The 13,075-nt window shown below is 40.5% G+C and overlaps 1 pseudogene; it reads left to right on the forward strand.

Moving 5' to 3' along the window:
* LOC120029149 overlaps positions 1–13,075 on the forward strand; it is a 105,930-nt pseudogene that overhangs the window by 55,814 nt on the left and 37,041 nt on the right.

A 13,075-nucleotide genomic window follows, 5' to 3' on the forward strand; every position in this document is an offset into this window, starting at 1 on the left:
TGTAGATTGGTTCCCCCTATCCACTAACTGAAGTCCTGAAAAGCTTGTGTGAATGGATTGTATTTAATGTGCGCATGAAATGTAGTAACAAAACCCTATCATTGATCAAATATAATTGCATTCTGGCGGAGTTAAAAACGTTGTACCGGATTTCAAGGCGACAGTGCACTCATTTGATTTGTTGGCATCCATTTTTTCTCTTTTCACCGCCACCTCTGCAGCAGACTATACCCAGGCAGAAGTTCATTTCACAAAGCTCTTGCGACTACACACCGTTCACAATTTTAAGCCTGATCTACTTCTTATTTTGAAACGAAGTCTCAAAGAAGAGATTATCCCTCTTTCTCTGCTGTCTCATCCTTTCTCTGATTAATGAATAGGTAATACGTCAACGCTCAGTGTGGGAAACCACATAACCACACTTTCATATTTAGCCAGAAACATTTCCAGGGACTACTTTAATTGTTAAAGGTTATAAAAGGTCTGTTGCTTTCAGATACAGTGCAGACCTGCTTAAAATTAACGTTTAATTATTTGGTGAATATGCCGGACTATATTTATCCAACCCTGAAAACTGTCGTCGCTTCCCTAACGATGTCAGAGAATTTCCCCTAGCTATAGCACATACACTTGCATTGTCATGCTGCGTGCCTGTTGCTAGGAGATGCTCAAATCCCATGGGAGACACCGCACACTAACAAAGTAGGAAACAGGGACATTGTAAACTGTAACTTGGACTTCAGTGTGGGCCCTGTGCTTGCTGAGGTGCCGAGAAGTGTAATATAAAAGGAAATTTAAGAGATGTGGCCTGTAAAATGTATAGTTAGGCTACAGAATATTGTTTTTCTGAACTGTTGGAACCATATTGTCCGTGTCTTTGTGATACCTTCTAGAGCCAGTCTTAATAACTGATTGTTGAATGATTGCATTCGCAAGCCCACTCTTTCCAAAGAGCCCCTTTACCGCCATGTTTTTTTGTACTTTGTCAGGTATTCAAGGTTCTTGAAGTTTAGAGGCTCCAGTTGATGGAATGGAAGGACAAAGCTCTCTCTCGCAGCATTGTGTTTGTCGACTCAACAGATGGCAGAGGTATAACCATGTAAACAACATTCTGTATGGGCCAACAACACTCCCTCAGAAAAGCTGAAACTGACGCTTTTGACGCCCATGTGCTGCCCCCAGAATAAATGAAAGTTTCCCCATGTCCTCAAATCTCAAACAGGTTCTAAAATCAACTCTGAAAAGGTTAGTGAATATAATGTCAGACAAAGTACCACTACAACATTTAAAAATATATATTTATTTTCTGTTTCTTTCCAAATAGCGGTGTCCTTTGGATTCAAACTCCCTTGACACAGAATTATAGCTAACACATACTTCACACAACTATGCACATACATATTTTTCAGAGATCAGTGACCTGTGAAATGACAAGTATCACTAAACAGTATAGATACCACAACACGTTTGCATATATCTTTAGTCAGGGGGAGAAAAGTCAAGATATATGGTTTTGCTTCCACCACAACATCATCAGTCATTGTGTCAGTATTCCTACATGTGTGTTTAAATGCAGGTAATATCAGGGTCTTTGCCACAGTGATAGATTGAAGCTACTGGACCTGTTTAGTGAGAAACAGAATATTGTGTCTTGGGGGTGAAATGAGTCATGGGGGATTGGAAACTTGATCAATCTTAAAAAATCAGGCCAGAACTAGAAGTCTGAAGTCAAAGGTACCGTCAGGGCACAGATCTATATAAAATGAGTGTTCAAAGATGTGACTGGAGACGATGTTGGTGAGTTCTTAAATTACATTCTTACAAATGACCATAATATCTAGCAAGATCATCAAAACGTCCCATGTTAAAAATAACTTTTTGGAATTTTGTCTTAGCATATTTATTTGTGTTCCATAACAAACTTTTTTTTTTTATCCATGGTCTGTGATGTATTGTGGTGGTACACTAACAGCACTTAACTGAGGACGCTTGGCTGGGCTTTGGCTGGTCCAGCTTTGTCGTCCCCTGAGATAGTGGGGAGGGGCGACAGAGACATGTGGAAGGCAACAGGCAGTAGACAGCGACTGTTCCTAGACTGATGACTATACTACTTCAACAGAAGCATCCTCTGGAGACCTCTTTATACTGATTGTACTCAATTTTCTGGATATCTAGCTTTTTAACAATGACAAGTCAGAAAAACTAAACCGTCCTGTCTGCAGTGCACAATACACACATTTTAGTGTATGCCACACCTTTAGAAGGTCCTTTTAGACCTATGCAGACATATGTTTATTTAGTTTACATAATTCAAAAATGATATGGGAAATACACCATGGTTATTGTAACTTTTAAATGGGTTATAGAGTTAATGTTCAGTTAATTCGTTGAGCTGTATCTAAGGATATTTTCTTTACATATGTAATTGTATTAGAATTTGTGTGATGGAGATTGAGGGAACTACATACATATTTATATTGAATTTGGTTAGTATTGGATTACGCTATTGGCTGCAAGTACCAGAATGCCTTGCGACAGGTAGTAGAAAAAAGGAGAAGTGATTATTCTGACTGTCGCTAGCAAATTAATTGTATTGTTTGTAGAATCTAAAGTTGTTCAATGTAACGTGAACGAGTATTATTACTAAAATAAGCTTGTACTCCACAACCCCACGTCCCGAGTCATTACTTTGAAGATAGTTATTCAATATTTTTGGTGCCGAAACCCGGCAAGTATGAGCTTCGACGAAGATCATAGGGATGAAGCGGCTGAGGAGGAACGTCGGCATGAAGCAGAAAGAATGCGACGGAAGCGGGGTACCATTCGAGGTGCCACAACACGGATTTTGAATCAGATTGACGTGGAAATAACCCAGTCAAATCCGGATACTGATCACTTGAGTACATTGTTGGAATTGCTGTCAGCTAAGGAGGACAGCTTGTTTGATCTTGATCCTGGAATTGAACAGTTAACGCCGTTGGACGTATTGGAGGCGGAGATTGCATGCACAGGCGATTACAAAGAGAGCGTTATCATGCTGAAGAGCCGTGCACAACGAGTGATAAAGAAAAAAACACAGGACCTCAATCCACTACCAGCACGGGTGAATGATGCTAACTCAAACAGATCACAGAGACAATCAGTAAGGTTACCAAAGTTGATTATTGAGAAATTCTATGGAGATGTCAGTATGTGGCAGGAGTTTTGGAGCCAGTATGAGACCGCTATTCACAACAATGATTCACTGTGTCATAAAGAGAAGTTTACCTATCTGAAAACGTATCTCAACGGACCAGCTGCAAACGCAGTAGCAGGACTGATGTTAAATGATGATTGCTCTGCTCAAGAGCATATTTGGAAGGAAAGATCTTGTGATTAGTGCTCACATGTCAAAGCTGCTGAATCTCACTCCTGTGAAGAAATCATGTGACCTAAATGCATTGAGGCAGCTATATGATGAATGTGAAATTCAGATTAGGAGCTTGAAGTCACTGGGTGTACTGTCGTGTCAGAAACCTATGGAAGCCTACTATGCACAATCTTACTGTAGATGATTCCAGAGGACATAGCTCATGACTATAGTCGTCAGCGGGGAGTAGATGATGAATGGAAAGTGTCTGAGATTGTCAGTTTCCTACAGAAGGAGGTTCAGAGCAGGGAGAGAGCACTACAAATGACAATATCATACAAGCAACAGAAAGAGAGAGAACCATGGAACAAGTCATGGTCCTCGGATGAAATGAAAACAAAAAGACCCAACATGCCATGTGCTGCACCCAGACAAACCTGGAAACTAGGAAAGATTGAGGAACTGTTCCCAGGCCGAGATGGCCTAGTTAGGTCATGTTCAGTTTGTACTGCTTCAGGGACTTTGTTGAGGAGACCTATTCAGTTGATATACTGCTTAGAGATTTAGATGAACACAGTTGTTCATCGGGGGGAGGATGTTGTAACTTTTAATGGGTTACAGAGTTAATGTTTGGTTAATTCCTTGAGCTCTAAAAATATTTTCTTGACAGTTATTTACATATGTATTAGAATTAGTGTGATGGAGAGAGAACTACATACATATTTATGTTGTATTGGTTAGTATTGGATTACGCTATTGACTGCAAGTACCAGAATGCCGTGCGACAGGTAGTAGAAAAAAAAGAACGCGGAAGTTATGTACAAGTGATATTCCTGACTTTCGCTAGCAACTTTCTTTTATTGTTTGTAGAATCTAGTTGTTAAATGTAACATGAACGAGTATTATTACTAAAAGAAGCTTTCACTTCACAACACGACGTCCCGAGTCATTACTTTGAAGATAGTTATTCAATAATGGTTGTTGTGACCACATAACCACGTATTTTGCCCATTACTTCTGCTTGACACAATTACACTTTATGAGCTTTCCCATGAGGTTCAAATCCTGCAGTAGGTTAATTGAATATTCAGGAGTAAATAAACCAAAGTCAAGGATGTACGTAGTCCCAAGTGTTTCCAACAAGAAGCATAGAAGTGATGCATCTCTTCCTCTGTTGGTGTTTGATTCATTACTTTCACCAACTCATCCCAGTAGGGAAGCCTGAGCACTTGGGGAGAATGTTCAAATAGTAATGAAAGACTCATGAAAGAATGGAAAATGTAATGAATCGAGTCCTGTGCTGGAGAACAACAAAGTCATTGGCTGAGAGGATGTATCATTCTCTCTACCAGAAGAGTATGTTGAGAACGCCCTGAAGTTATGGGTTTTCCTCCCCTCTCCCTTCAGAAGTCTGGGATGATGAGAAGTGTTTGTTTCTCTGCTCCATTTCTGCTCTAAGCCAGCTGCCGTGGTGGAACCGCTTTTTTTCTCCCCCTATGCACTGTGCTCATTTAAATATCATGCTCCGTTTAAAGTCGGGGATAATTTGAGCGGGGAGCTGAGAAGATCGGCTACCCAGAGCAGGCAGGGGCTGTGGAAGCTTCTAAATGAGGAAGCTTCACCTGAATTGCTACAGTGGAGTCTTAGTCTCATCAATGGATTAGAGGGCGATGTGGAAAGAAGGGAAGAGTGGTGGGAAACATCAAAGCTATTTAAAAAGACAAGTGTGAGACAAGAAATATTCTCTTGAAAGGAACTCTTTACTGGTCCAAATATCATAGCACTGAAGTCAGCCATCTTTACGTCAAGCTGCAGCCGTTGCTGAGGAAAAGAAGGAGGGGATTAGCATTTAGATGACATTCGGGTGACAGTTAAGAGATATGCAGGGTTTCTGGGGATAGGTTGAGACGTGGTGACAGTTGATGGGTGAGGAGGGAGCAGGACGATGAAAATCAGACAGCAACTACTGAGCCAACTGAGTACGACTCCAGGATGCTGGCCTTCTAGGCAGAGTTGCAAAGAAAAAGCCATATCTCAGGCTGACCAATATAAAAAAAGATTAAGGTGGGCAAAATAACAGACACTGGACAGAGGAACTCTGCCTAGATGGCCAGCATCCCGGAGTCGCCTCTTCACTGTTGACGTTGAGACTGGTGTTTTGCGGGTACTATTTAATGAAGCTGCCAGTTGAGGACTTGAGGCATCTGTTTCTCAAACTAGACACTATAATGTTCTTGGTCAGTTGTGCACCAGGGCCTCCCACTCCTCTTTCTATTCTGGTTAGAGCTAGTTTGGGCTGTTCTGTGAAAGGAGTAGTACACCGCATTGTACGAGATCTTCAGTTTCTTGGCAATTTCTCACATGGAATAGCCTTCATTTCTCAGAACAAGAATAGACTGACGAGTTTCAGAAGAAAGGTCTTTGTTTCTAGCCATTTTGAGCCTGTGGAACCCACAAATGCTGATGCTTCAGATACTCAACTAGTCTAAAGACCAGTTTTATTGCTTCTTTAATCATTACACCAGTTTTCAGCTGTGCTAACATAATTGCAAAAGGGTTTCCAAATGATCAATTAGCCTTTTAAAATCATAAACTTGGATTAGCTAACACAACGTGCCATTGGAACACAGGAGTGATGATTGCTGATAATGGGCCTCTGTACACCTATATAGATATTCCATTAAAAATCAGTCATTTCCAGCTTCTTAAGGCTAGGCATCTCATTAGAAAGAAAACTTCCGGTGAAACTGGAGGGCGCGCAATTCAAATAAATAATTATACAAATTATGGATATTAAACATTTAGGTGCATACAAGTGTCTTATATCTTATTTCTTAAAAGCGTACATTCCTGTTAATTTTCATAAATTCACAAATGCGATTAAATATTCACTTACATTTTGAAAATCTTCCTCTGATTTGTCATCCAAAGGGTCCCAGCTATAACATGTAGTGTTGTTTTCTTAGATAAAATCCTTCTTTATATCCCAAAAAGTTTGTTTAGTTGGCGCCATCGATTTGAGTAATACACTCGTTCAACATGCCAAGATAGGAATCCGAAAATCTATACCTAAACTTTGTTTCAACAAGTCAAAATATGTTTCTATTTAATCCTCAGATACCCTAAAATGTAATTAAACTATAATGTTTCATAAGGGGAAGAAGTATGTTCAATAGGAAAACGATGTTAGCAGGTGCGTGTCCTCTTCATCGTGCGCGCATTCACGGATTTCCAAGTCTGTGTCCCTGTAGTAAAACTCATATTTCTTACTCGTTTTGGAAGAAACAAGCCTGAAACCTTGATCAAAGACTACTGACATCAAGTGGAAGCCATAGTAATTGCGTACAAAATGAAATATGGTTGGTTTCTTTGGATTTTCTCCTGCCATATCTATTGTGTTAGTCTCCTAAATTATTTTAACATTTCTCTAAACTTCAAAGTGTCTTAACAAGCTTATATTTTGGGTTGGACATTGCATTCTATTCTTACTCTTTCTTCATCAATTTTAAAGTTTTTCACAACAGTTTCCCATGTGTATCAAAAATGGTCCACCATCCAAAGGACATCCAGTCAACTGTGGGAAGCATTGGAGTCAACATGGGCCAGCATCTCTGTGGAACGCTTTCGGCAGCTTGTTGAGTCCATGCCCCAGAGAATTCCGGCTGTTCTGAGGGCAAAAAGAGGGGTGCAACTCAATGTTAGGAAGTTGTTCTTAATGTTTTGTACACTCAATGTAACTTTAGTATCACTTTTCAACCAATCCAGTGCATTTTTGTAAAATATTTTTTTTATCAACAATATGTCAAAGGATTTAACTACTGAAAATTGAAACAAATGGTACAAACAAAGACCGATCAACTGATCAATCCCACTTTTCAAACCTGCGTGGTTTTGTGGTAAACACCATCACCGGCTCTACCAGGGGCATGCTTGAGATGGTCTCCCACAGCTCTGCGTATGTCATGTTCCGTGGCCTTGCTGTTCCATTTCTTGACTGCCCCGCCAACACAGAAAGAAAAATGTAGTTACATTATATAAAACACTCAAAGTAATGGATATGTAGCATCTATAGCCTCGGTTACACATGGCACTTAAATGCAACTTCTGTCATTCGATCACTCCAAGCAAGTTACATTGTGCTCGCATTAGGTTCAGATTTGTCAGGATGGGCATCGTTTTCGGAATTAGACAGTCTGGACGCAATCAGGCCAACGAATATGCATAAGCAATGTAAAGAGATGGGATGAATGAGTGAGGAAATGTACATTCTACACAAATACTTTCATAATAAGAAAGAACAAATGTTTGTGCCTGAGCGGAAATTAACTTCCATACAGCCAAAAGGGGTGAGAAATTACTTGAATAGGGTGGACAATTTGCACTAAGGTAAATTAACATAGATGATGGAACTTATTCCCCTTTGCTTATGAGATGGACCGCTATGGTGACAAATATTTACCATCTAAACCATGTGTGACATCTCACCTCACTGGCAGTAGTGTTTGTCCTCACCAGTCCCTCAACAGCTCTCTGACTGAGATCCACCCTCACTTGGTCCTCAAAGGAGGCTGGGGATAGATGTAGGGAAGGAAGGATAAATGGATACATCTTTCAACAAGTTAATAAAGTAAAGAGAGTTTTGATAAGAGTAAATGTTCACCTCCCACCCATGGAGAGACCTACAGTGGCTTGCAAAAGTATTCACCCCCTTGACATGTTTCCTATTTTGTTGCCTTATAACCTGGAATTAAAAAAGATTTGGGGGGGGGTTGTATCATTTGATTTAAACATGCCTACCACGTAGAAACAGAAAACTTGAGCGTGCATAACTATTCACCCTCACAAAGTCAATAGTTAGAGCCACCTTTTGCAGCAATTACAGCTGCAAGTCTCTTGGGGTATTTCTCTATAAGCTTGGCACATCTAGCCACTGCGATTCTTGCCCATTCTTCAAGGCAAAACTGCTCCAGCTCCTTCAAGTTGGATGGGTTCTGCTGGTGTACAGCAATCTTCAAGTCATAGCACAGATTCTCAAATGGATTGAGGTCTGGGCTTTGACTAGGCCATTCCAAGACATTTAAATGTGTCCTCTTAAACCACTCAAGGGGTGCTTTAGCAGTATGCTTTGGGTCATTGTCCTGTTGGAAAGTGAACCTCTGTCCCAGTCTCTGGAAGACTGAAACAGGTTTCCCCTCAAGAATTTCTGTATTTAGCATCATTCCTTCAATTCTGAACAGTTTCCCAGTCCCTGCGATGAAAAATATCCCCACAGCATGATGCTGCCACCACCATGCTTCACTGTGGGGATGTTGTTCTCGGGGTGACGAGAGGTGTTGGGTTTGCGCCAGACATAGCGTTTTCCTTGATGGCCAAAAAGCCCAATTTTAGTCTCATCTGACCAGAGTACATTCTTCCATATGTTTGGAGAGTCTCCCACATGCCTTTTGGTGAACACCAAACGTGTTTCCTTATTTTTTTCTTTAAGCAATGGCTGTTTTCTGACCACTCTTCTGTAAACCCCAGCTCTGTGCAGTGTATGGCTTAAAGTGGTACTATGGACGGATACTCCAATCTCCGCTCTGGTGCTTTGCAGCTCCTTCAGGGTTATCTTTGGTCTCTTTGTTGCCTCTGATTAATTCCCTCCTTGCCTGGTCTGTGAGTTTTGGTGGGAAGCACTCTCTTGGCAGGTTTGTTGTGGTGCCATATTCTTTCCTTTTTTACATAATGGATTTAATGGTGCTCCGTGGGATGTTCAAAGTTTCTCATATTTTTTATAACCCAACCCTGATCTGTAATTCTACACAACTTTGTCCCTGACCTGTTTGGAGAGCTCCTTGGTCTTCATGGTGCCGCTTGCTTGGTGGTGCCCCTTGCTTAGTGGTGTTGCAGACTCTGGGCCCTTTCAGAACAGGTGTATATATACTGAGATCATGTGACAGATCATGTGACACTTAGATTTTATACAGGTGGACATTATTTAAGTAATTATGTGACTTCTGAAGGTAATTGGTTTCACCAGATTTTATTTAGGGGCTTCATAGGAAAGGGGGTGAATACATATACATGCACCACTTTTCCATTTTAGATTTTTTTTGTTGAAACAGTTATTTTTTAAATTTCGCAATTTCACCAATTTGGACTATTTTGTGTATGTCCATTACTTGAAATTCAGATAAAAATCTATTCAAATTACAGGTTGTAATGCAACAAAATGGGAAAAATGCCAAGGGGCATCAGTACTTTTGCAAGGCACTGTGTATATTGTGTCTTTCCCTCCAGACAGTTTTGGAGGTAGCAAGGTGAGGCGGCATGGCTTATCTCCTGGTCAGTAGGGGGAAAGCGAATCATCACTGGTTCATACAAACACAGGACAGGGACATACAGTAGAGCCTAGTTATTACAACACTACTGTAGAGAGAAATAGAAATGGCGTCTTTTTGTAGGCACTAACTCCACCATGGTTCATTGGACAAAGCCTTTTGGGAAATGAATGTTGATTTTGTATTTTTTTTATATTTTATTTTACAGGCTTAGGAGATATTATGTTTTGTTCTATGAGATAATCTTCATCAGCCAACATCGCTTTTTGTGAATTTTGAAGCATTTATGTAATCATAAAAAGCACAAATGCTTCAAAATTCATATAGGTCATGTTAGCTGACTGATATTATCTCATAGAATCTCCTAAGCCTGCGTTAACCTCAGACCTTATTTTTGGGTTTTATCCCAAAACCCTATTCTATCCCCATAGGAATGGCTGAACGAACCATAGGTAACTCATTTCAGTTTTTTAGGACTACAAGAAGGCGAGCTCTATACCATGCCTTCTTAACTGCCCGTGGGAAGATTAATTAAGTTCAAATGATTTTAATTAAATATAAAACAATATAAAAAAGTCTCAGACAACACTATGTTAATAAATGTAGTGTATAACAAGAGGTATTACAGAGTGTTATTGGTTTGATTGTGATAATGCTATTGCTAACCTATCCAGCTCTGAGTCTAGGTCAGCTCCTGATTTCTGGGCCACTGAAGCAGCCTGGGATGGTATTGCCTCTGAGAGGGTACAGTCTGCCCTTTGACCTCTTGAGGAAGATCCAATCTGTCATTAATTGGCTCCGTTTCTTCATCAGACAGTGGAGTCATCAGTGAGAGCAGCTCCTTGGTCTCCTCATCCTGAGGGAAAGAAACACTGAACACACACCCTTCCCTGTGTCCTACACATTAATCATAATAAGTCAGGGAAAGCCTATTGTAGGGGTGCACCTCAATAGTCTACATTGGCTTCCTCTATCTCCTTTCTTTCATTTGCACTGATCTGAACAGCAGATAGGTGAAAGCATTATGGTATTTGTTTTCACCCATCCAGTTCATTCAAATCTGCATAAGCAGAGAACAGACTATAAGCCACTTCAGACTATTGAGATGCACCCAAAACTGTACTGTACCTTGAATTTGAGCTTGGCTCCATTGATGTCCATGTAGGAGCAGAGCCCGTCTCACATAGAGCTGCTGTTCCAGAGGGGATTGGCCCAGGCCTGGCACAGCAACCAATTCTAAGCAATGTTGTGCTGCTATTTTTATTGATTTGGCCAAAGCTTTTGATACGGTAGACCATTCCATTCTTGTGGGACGGCTAAGGAGTTTTGGTTGTCTCTGAAACCAGTATGATTAGAATGCTATTTAGGACGTCCAGTTTCGACTGACGCAAGAGTTAGCATTTGAGCTGCCACACAGTTTTTTTCACAGAAACATTTTGCACAAACACAGTCCTTACAACATTATGTCCTGAATGTGACCAGTTTATTTTTGGATGCAATGTTCAGACATTCACAGAAGTAGCTACAGCATAACACAATCATCCAAACCGGAAAATGTAGGCTACAGTTGTAGCCTACGCTAACTGAGGAAAGATTGACGTAACACAAGCGGTCATATTTAGATAACTCTTGGCTGACAGAAATCACAATATAAATTAGCTATTAGCAATTACTATTTATAATTCAACACATCATAGGTGAGCTCCTCATTGATCTAAATAATTGAGTAAAACACTTTCTAGAAATCGAAAGTAATCTGACGATGGGTAGTTTCTGCACGCCTCCATGTTTTTTTCGTGCCAACCAAAGATAATAAGAGGAGACAAGATGAGTTTGGTCTGTTTGCAGTATGCATGTTGAAAAGGGTTTGTCATCTACCATTGTTCACATCCCATTATTCACTTCCGGAAGTTTACTCGAAAAATGAGTGAACCCTCCCTCACCTCATTTTATTATAACATCTTTGTTTCGACTTATGTGATACCCAGAATGATTTGTATGTCAATAAATATGACTCCACACATAGCTGGAATTAGCTTAGCTCATCGTAATCAGTACAACCTTCAAAAAAGTTTTTTACACACATAATAAGTGTCCATTACAATCTATGCAAGAAACGGAATGCATGATTTGTCACCAGTACTTGAAAACATGTGAATAAAACAGTAAATACCACACAAAACAATAGTGATTTATTGATATAAGTGGCGTGTGCTGGCAGTCAATCACGTAACCTCTCACTCCCTCTCTGAGCCATTCAGTGTTGTTGTTTATGTATGTAGATAGTGGGCTAAGCTGTAGCATTAGTAATGTCTTACAAAAGGAGACAAATCACAAATGCGGGAATTCTGGAGATTTTTATAAAGTCAGGAATCAGATTCTGACAGTGACAGTGAGGATCTGCCCCCGCCCCCCCCCAACCTTGTAGCCATTGAGAACCCTGAATCTGAGGACCCCTTGCCCACAGACGAAGTCCCAGGTCCCTTTGAAGATGCTGGTGGTGATGTAGGCAGACTGACAGTGGATGAAATACAGAAGGTATGTGGTAGCTGGAAGGCCGCCAGCCATTTCTCCCCTCCTGGCCTTGCTATTTACTTTCATGAGTCCCAGTCTGGAGTGAACTCCTATTGCCATTTCCCTATGAGGCAGAGTGCTTCTAGCTGTTTCTGACAGAGGAGCTGGTGGGAGACGTGCACCTTTCTGCACTGCATTTTCCCTGCAAAGTTCCTCAAACTGCTGCTCAAGGTAGTCTCACTGTAAAGTCTGCCTGTCTGGCACCAGGAGAAGGAGGTAGAGGAGGTTGACAAAGTACATGTGTTTAGCTTGTGACACACCCCTGTGTGTTTCACCATGCTTTGGGGAGTACCATATGCTCAAGCACTATTGAGCACATCTGCAGCAATTACTGAATGACTGACTTTTCAGGTGACTTGACAGGTGATCTGCCATGATACTATGCCTTTAAAGGTGGGGGGTGGATATGCAGTTGTTCTTCAATCACTGTATGAAAATGAAATATGGGTTATGCATATTCATAAATGGTCTGTCTTTTCTTGGAGTTTTATTTCCTCTATTAAAACAAGTTTTTGTTGTTGTTCAACCACGACCAATACTTCAATAAAAGAGACACCTATTGCAAATACAGTTGAAGTTGGAAGTTTACATACACATAGGTTTGAGTCATTAAAACTCGTTTTTCAACCACTCCACAAATTTCTTGTTAACAAACTATAGTTTTGGCTAGTCGGTTAGGACATATACTTTGTGCATGACACAAGTAATTTTTCCAACAATTGTTTGCAGACAGATTATTTCACTTATAATTCACTGTATCACAAATCCAGTGGGTCAGAAGTTTACAGACACTAAGTTGACTGTGCCTTTAAACAGCTTGGAAAATTCCAGA

This window comes from Salvelinus namaycush, chromosome 34 (assembly GCF_016432855.1).
Source record: "Salvelinus namaycush isolate Seneca chromosome 34, SaNama_1.0, whole genome shotgun sequence".
NCBI classification, from domain to species: Eukaryota; Metazoa; Chordata; class Actinopteri; order Salmoniformes; family Salmonidae; genus Salvelinus; species Salvelinus namaycush.